The following is a 7,101-nucleotide window of genomic DNA, read 5'->3' as shown; positions in this document are numbered from 1 at the left end:
TAATTGACCTATGCGCAGGCAACGCGTGAGTGAAACGAATCCGGTTTGGAATTTTCTCTGATGATTTAAAGACACAAAAACTCACAATCAGTGAGAAATATGGAAATTCTGGATATAAAATTTGCACCGTTAAATGTGCCTATGGAAAGAAGACTACAAACGTTGGTCGACGCGATATCGTTTTTGAACGTTTTCGGGGATTTTTGGGAATACATAATCGTGACCTATCTTCTACTCTACACAGAAACGATACGTTACTTCCTGCTACTGTATTTCTTCTGGATGTACTATGATTGGAAAAGAACAATTTTGCTGGATAGATCTGAAAATCATTTTTGTTCAATAATCAACATTATTTTGTTGGAAAGTTAAAATGATTGCATAGAATATCAAAACGTTTTATAGCAATTATGCTTATCAGTTTTAGAATTCCAACAAATTATTTTGATGATTCAATAAAAAATTATTTTCAAATCTGTTTTTAGCAAAATTTTTAAACCTTTCAACAAATTTGTTCTTTCCGTGTGCAAATATTATTACTCTATTGCGAAGATGAAATAGCATATATAGTATAAGATTCGGCTAAATATCATTTGATTTTAGCAGCAAATATTTTTTGCTGTAGCATCTACGTTTTAATAACAAATAAATTGAACTTCGGCAGCAACGACATTAACTGTCTCTATATTTTAACGACACGTCTTAGCTGCCATAGCTATATTTGAACTTTATTGGCTAATCCTTTTTCTGCGTGAAGAGATTCCGAATTAAAAAATAAATAAATAATTTTCTTAACTATTATTTCAACAAACAATCACTTACAATTTTATTAAAACAATCCAGATAGAGGGAAAACATGATCTTACTGTTTCAAGCTCGTTAAATTTGCGCGAGAGTTTTCGTTAATAGGATATCGAAAAAGGATTGTGTTCTTAAGTTTATCGAATGATGTTGAAAAAACAGAGGAGGCTTCGATAAACCCGTAATATTTTAAAGAATTAACCGGACAGTCCACTTTTTCTGCTGCTAAAGAAAAGTACGGTCGGGACTCAGGAAAATTCAAACAGAGCGGGCAGTTTCAATAAACGCGTATTCGCCGGCCGGTGCGAGTCGCGTCTGAAAAATGCATGAAAACTTCGCCAAGGGAAATCAAAAAAGCGGACTCGTAAGTTAGCGGGATGGCAAACGAGACGCGTGTAATATATATATTTATACATATATATTCATATGTGTGCGAAATGTGTACACGTACATATCGATACGCAGTAGGTATACATATACTATCGATATCTTGAGCTTGTACATCTACAATTCATCGTAGAAGAACAACATCCGCTAGCGATAAATTACTATGGAACTTCGAAATTTCTCTCCTTTATTTACGATATCAGAAGAATGATTTTTACTAGTGTGTGACAACCGTAACAACTGGAATTTAAAATCAAGATTCTTGAATAATATTTGCATGAATTATAATATGATTTTGCATCATATATTATATTTTTGCAGTACAGAAAATTGGATTGTTATATTAAAAAAAAATTATTGAACAAGTCTAATCTTACTTAATATTACAATTAAATAAAGATTAAAAAATAATTACTTCTTTTTTTATAAATATAATTATAAATAGTTACTACTTTTTTTATAAATAATAGGAATTATCACAAATTGATATTGAGTGACATTGATTACACTGTTCAACAAAAAAAAAACACCATAACGGGACTAGTTATTTCCGTAATTTTTTAGGCGCTAAATCCGAATCCGTTTTGTAGAATTGCTCTAACACGTAACAATATATTTAATTTTGAAGGCACGAACACTTCTCTAGCACGTCGTCGCATTTCAAAGTTATAATATGACAACATATGTGAAAATAGTTCTTTCTTGCAATTTATCTGCAAATTTCTCAAAATTGTGACGTGATAGAGTAATTCTACAAGCGGATTCGAATTCAGCGCCCAAAAAAATATAGGAAATGACTAGTTTCGTTATGGTGTAAAAAAAAAAACATTTTTTTGTTGAACAGTGTTATCAATGTTATCATACAATTGCTTTTTATAGAATTTTCATATTTTTATATATTTCTAAATAAAATATAATTTTAACAAAACAATTGAAAAAGATATTTTCTTTTTAATTCCTATTTTTTCATTTTCTTCATTATTCAATATATAAACAACTTAATAAAATTAATACAAATAATATAAATTAATGGATTAGTATCATTTTTAATATATTTCATAAATATTATACTTATTATAATAGTAATGTATCATAAATATTGTTTTGAAAATCTCAAAATGCATATTCTTCAAAATATATATTTGTAAAAAAAATGTCACGTTTACCTCCATATTTTAATTAACTTCATAAATTATTGTAGGTATCAATTCTATTAAAAAATTCTCCTCACAGATATAATCTTTTTTTGTAAATACATTATAATGTATTGATGACAAAAAGCTAAGACATCTCGAGAGTCGCCCGTCTATCGATCGGCAAAGAAATCGCGCATCCCTCGTCAAACAACTCGCTTTCAAAGGAAGGCAAGCCGGCGCTCCGAACTTTTAAAAACACCCCCCCAAGAACGAAACTAACTTACGAAAGTGCCTATCTATTCACCTAACCCTTCTCCACCCCTCTTCCCGCCTTTTTCTGTTCCACGACTTTTCGATAGCGATATGGGAACCCAAGGCGGCGCGGCATTCCCTTCGAACGTCGTCCATTTGTACCCCCAGATGCATTATCCAATGGAGCGTGTCTTCAGTAACCCCTTTTCCCTCTCGCTAAGTTGTAAGGAGCTGAGGCATGGGGTCGCTCTACGGTTCTAATTCCGCGCACCCTCTCCCGCTGTCGGAAAATTCCGTGCAAGAAGAAAAAGAAGTAGGAAGAACGTAAAAAAAGAATGCATCGGATATCTACGTACATAGATATTTCAAAAATGGCAATAGTTCGCCTATGAATTGCGAAATGCATCAGAAATCAGATATCTCATATTAATTTTGTGCTCTTTCTGTATCTTTAATAGCATCGTTACTTACATCAAAAAATCTCATTTTTTCAACTCTATAATAAATAAATCGATGACGACTAATTTGTTTCTTTTTTACAATTTTGCTAATAAAAATGATCTCTCAAACGATTGAATATTTATTTGAGACATATCTGTGTGTCTCTTGCATATCTTTGTTCCTTCCAATTTTGAGGAAGCTGAAATCAAATATAGGTATAACATATCCATTTCTCAGCCCTTCGATCGAATTAAAGGCCAAGCGCGGGGGTTTTTTTTTTATCGAGTGGGATGACGAGTGAGAATGAAAGAAAGGTGACCGCGTGCACGCCCCGGTCACGAGAGCCAATCACGGCATAGATAATGATCGCATGGAGGCGCACGCTAGCGGGGATGGGTGACTTTAATTGTCGAGCAGAGATCGATTTGTCGCCACGAGGTGACCTATCGTGCGCACGAACTACTTTACCCCCCGCCGTTTTTTTTTCTACCTCGCCTCTCTTCATTCCTTTCCTACCCACTCCCATCGGTCCTCGAAACGGCGAGTGCGTTTTCACGCTACGGAAACACTTATTCGTTATTACGCCACGTCGCTCTCAAAGCCACCGAAATCGAATATGAAATCCAGCGCGTGAGCGAAATTCTTCGATACGCTTCTGAGCCCCCGCTTAAACTTTTCATTTTTTTAAATGCCAAAACGTTATCACCGTTGCTCCCGCTAAAACTTTCTGTTTTTTTTACGGCAGAACGTTGTCACAGCTTTTTATCCGATAAACGATAAAAATCGCAGCGAAGCAGAATAAATGATCTTCTCTTCCATTTGCAATTTGACAATTAAATTAATTAAGATGTTAAGGATTATATTTACTCGCTGCAATGTAATTTCCACTTTAAATGATTTTGTAATATATGAAATGCGATTTTTTCATTATAAACGTAATTATATAAATCATTCAAATATGAATACATAATAATTTTATTTCGAATAATTTCAGCTATTATAAAATCAGCTTTTAATTTTCAAAATGCAGGATCCTCCAAATTATTTCCAGTAACTAACGAGAAAGACATTTGTGAAATGTCAGAGACATTATAACGCCATTAATCGTCTACTAAGATTCGAACCGAAAGGAGCTAAGAGAATTACAACTTCTTTTTTTTTTAAGTCAATTCAAATCGGCGAGTGTCCTCTTTTCTACTATCGGCAGTTTATCTTCATAACGGTTCTTATCTCGCGACAATTTGCGCACGGGCGTGCTCCATTATCGATTTCGCTTCATTTCACGGCTAGGAAGCTGCGAGAGCGCAGAAAACGGCGAGGCATAGAAACGCGCGCGGCATTCCACGTCGGAATCGTCGCGATGTTTGCGGACGATGGACGGTTATTCGAGTTTCCATTTTCTCAATCGAAAAAGAGAAGCCGCGTTCGTTCGATTACAAATATCTTTTTTGTCCTAAAACCTCAGCTAATACTGTCACAGCTGTTTTTCTGACGAGAACAATCCTAATCTAATTTACCAAATTAGAATCCAATCTAATCGATTGATTACGGTGTCAAACGAAAAATTTTATCTCAATAATAATTTTAATTTTAGTCATATTTACTTAAATAAGTTAAAATTAAACTGATGTATTCATGTGTTTTGCAACACGTTTTATATATATCTTGGAATTAATTTCCCAAATTTTCTCCGTATTAAAGTTTCAGAACTCAAATAAATCTAGATACTTTCGAAGCAAAAAGTACATAAGAATCTTAAGCTAAAAACAATGACAAACCTAAACCAAAGTACTTGTAATTTACTTAACAATTAGAGAATGTTTAAAGATTGTTTAATTATTTGCGAGATGCTTGCTCAGTGAGCGAACTCTCAGCAGGCGTCCACAAAGATCGTGAGAGGACTTCGAAAGTAACTGCGAGCTAGTTATCGATTATCGAGTTCCTGCATTTTACATCCAACCATTTTCACGATCGACAGGAGAAACCGAAGGAACGCGGGCGTTTCACGAGAGAATCGTTCAACGTCTATCGGCGATCGACGGGTATTCGAGTTTCCCGAGCGCGAAGTAATTTCTAAGGAGCAAATTGCACTTACAAATGCATGAAGTCGGGCTTTTCCGCCGCTCTGCGTCTGTTCGCAATCTTAGAATCTTGATCATGCTAGAATCGACGAGACTAATAAGATCGACGAGATTGTGAGATTACTCAAGGTGCGTAAAATGATCTATAATCGTTTTTTTTTTACGAAAAGTGTTTAAATCTTTCCATGTTTTCATTTATCCACGAGTACTTTCGTTATATATTAAGATTTTTATTTTTGTTTAACATGGTATTTGCCACTTTTATAATTAGATATAAAAACTCACGTTAGAATATAAAATTCAATTAAAATTTAATTTAAAAAGTAAGATTTTATTAGTTACTTCTAAAATTTAATTCGTTACAAAAATGTCCATTTTTTACTTCTTAAAAGCTTATAAAGCTAAAATTGCAACAAATAATATTCTTTAGTTAATTGATCCGACAAAAAAATTTATTATTTATATTAAAATATACATATATTTTTGTTATATAATTAAATTAAATAGACTTATTAATACTAATCATACTGTTAATAAACTAATAATACTAACTATTAACTACAAACTAATAACTAATAATTAAGAGCTTATTGACATTTGATATGCATAAATTTATTGATACTTTGTAAAAAAAGGGAATAAATAACATTTGCCGTAATTATCCCGAAAGCAGTGAAAATATTGAAACAGCCCACATAATTGTCGGCCATATGTTTACCAAGTTAAACGGACGACAAGAGTGAGCGGAGTCGCGATGCAGCTACAACGGATCTCCCCGGTAAGATTTATGTAAATTAAATGAGAGAGAATCCTATACAGAGGGAGGGCATGGCGTTTTCAACGTTTCGTCGTCGGCAAAAGCCGTGAGCCTTTAACTCGATCTGCAGTCCGCCCATTTATGGCGGATTTACGGCGATTTTAGCTTAAATGCGATTGTCTATACGATGCACATATTGCCCAAATTCGAAACCGTCTAACGCAATCGCGCTTTGTTTACTGTCAAATTTGCAATACATCAACGAGACGTTATACGCGAAATACATTCACTGCGAATATTATGCGTATTAAAATGCAATATGTGCGATGTAATCTGTATCGTGCTATTCACCGCGATGTCCACACACACACACACACACACACACACACACACACACACACACACACAGCACACAAACACACACACATCCACGTAAACAAACAAACAAACTCACACACCGGCCGTCATTGAAATATTCAATTTGACGCTTTAATATTTAATCGCATACGCTAATTAATAGTTTAACGGCAAGGTACATTATAAACTTGTTGATGAATCACGTCATTTTAATGAATAGATTGGGATAATCTTCAAATGTACGCGTAAATACGAGAGATCTGCACATACGCTATATAAAGTTTAACTATTACAAGTAAGGGAAGGGGGGGGAGCAAATAGTGATGGATATTTTCCTCTCTCCCCTACAAGCTAATTTCAAGTTTACAAGATATCACTAAAAGATTACTTTCCACTTTCAAATATACAAAAAACTTAATTAAAGTTTCCATAAGTCATGTATACCAGCTAGTTTTTCATAAAAACTGAAACCTACATTTGTCACTATTTGACCCACCCTAACTTTTACCCTGGGTAAATATATATAGTGACACCCTATGGGACAATTACAAAATGCATAATTCTTAACTCTTAATCGATCTTTCTTTTGACATTTTGATTAAATAAGGTAATTTATCTTAATTTTTATACTCTGCCATATGTAAATTTTTATTTATTGACAAATAATAGTAGTAACATTATTTGCTAGTATTTCTTATTGAAAATCACATTTATTCCGGATCTTGCCTTGTAACTAATCTCACATTATCCCAAATAAATTAAAAAAATCATACTCAAATATTAAAAAAGCTTTTTGACTTGTCATTATTTACCCAACTAAAAATTGTCATTATTTACTCCAGGAGCTACTTTTTTCATTAAAACTTTACTGAGGGAAATTAATATACAA

The sequence above is a fragment of the Wasmannia auropunctata genome, unplaced genomic scaffold (genome assembly GCF_000956235.1).
Source record: "Wasmannia auropunctata unplaced genomic scaffold, wasmannia.A_1.0 LD334210.1, whole genome shotgun sequence".
Taxonomy (NCBI): Eukaryota; Metazoa; Arthropoda; class Insecta; order Hymenoptera; family Formicidae; genus Wasmannia; species Wasmannia auropunctata.
This window is presented reverse-complemented; position numbering follows the sequence as displayed.